The sequence below is a fragment of the Macaca thibetana genome, chromosome X, assembly GCF_024542745.1.
Source record: "Macaca thibetana thibetana isolate TM-01 chromosome X, ASM2454274v1, whole genome shotgun sequence".
NCBI classification, from domain to species: Eukaryota; Metazoa; Chordata; class Mammalia; order Primates; family Cercopithecidae; genus Macaca; species Macaca thibetana.
The window spans coordinates 59,552,485-59,553,439 of NC_065598.1; positions in this window are offsets into that span (position 1 = coordinate 59,552,485).

The window sequence follows — 955 nt, forward strand, 5'->3', positions numbered from 1 at the left end:
TTTCTGCTTAGAAATTTGTTCTGCCAAATATTCATCACTCTTAAATTGGCCTTCCACCAAGTCCTAGGCCATGGATAATGCAGCCAATTTCTTTGGTAAGGTATAAAAAGTGTGACTTTTGCTCTAGCATCCAATAATTTTTTCTTTATTTCCATTTGAGTCCTTGTCAAAATGGCTTTCACTGTCTATACTCCTAACAGCATTTTGGTCACAATCCCTCAATAATTATCTAAGAAGTCCCAGTTCATCTTCTAAGCCCCTAACAGAATCTCCATTACTGCTCTATTCACTGCAATATAGGATTTTTCCACCCTGCTCTTCCAAATTCATTCAGCTACTACATGTCACACAATCCAAAGCCACTTCCACATTTTCAGATATCTGTGTAGGTATACTCCGCTCCTCAGTACTCACTTTCGTAGTCCACTTTGTGTTGCTGTCACAGACTAGTTACTTAGGGTGGGATATTTTATAAGAAAAAAAGGTTTATTTGGCTCACAATTCTGGTAGCTGAAAAGTCCAAGATTGTGCAGCTGCATCTTGGTCAGGGCCTCAGACTGCTTTCCTCCATGACAGAAAATAGAACAGGAGCAGATGTATGCAAAGGGATCACATGGTGAAAGAGCAAAGAATAGAATTAGGGAGCCATATTCTTTTAATTCCCATTCTTTTGGGAATTAAACCATTTCTGTGAGAGGAAGAACTTAACCCCACAGAAGGATATTGATCTATTCATGTGGATCCTGCCCCCATGACCCAAACTTCTCTCACTAGGTCTCACTTCCCAACACCGCCATATTGGAGATCGAAATCCAGAATAATTTTTGGTGAGGGGAAACCATATGTAAACCATATCAATTCCTATGTAAATTTTTTTTTTTTTTTCTTTTCCAGTTGAGAATGGAATTGCTCTGGTAGCCTTTTTTTTTGGATTCTTTATTGTTAATGTAAAGAA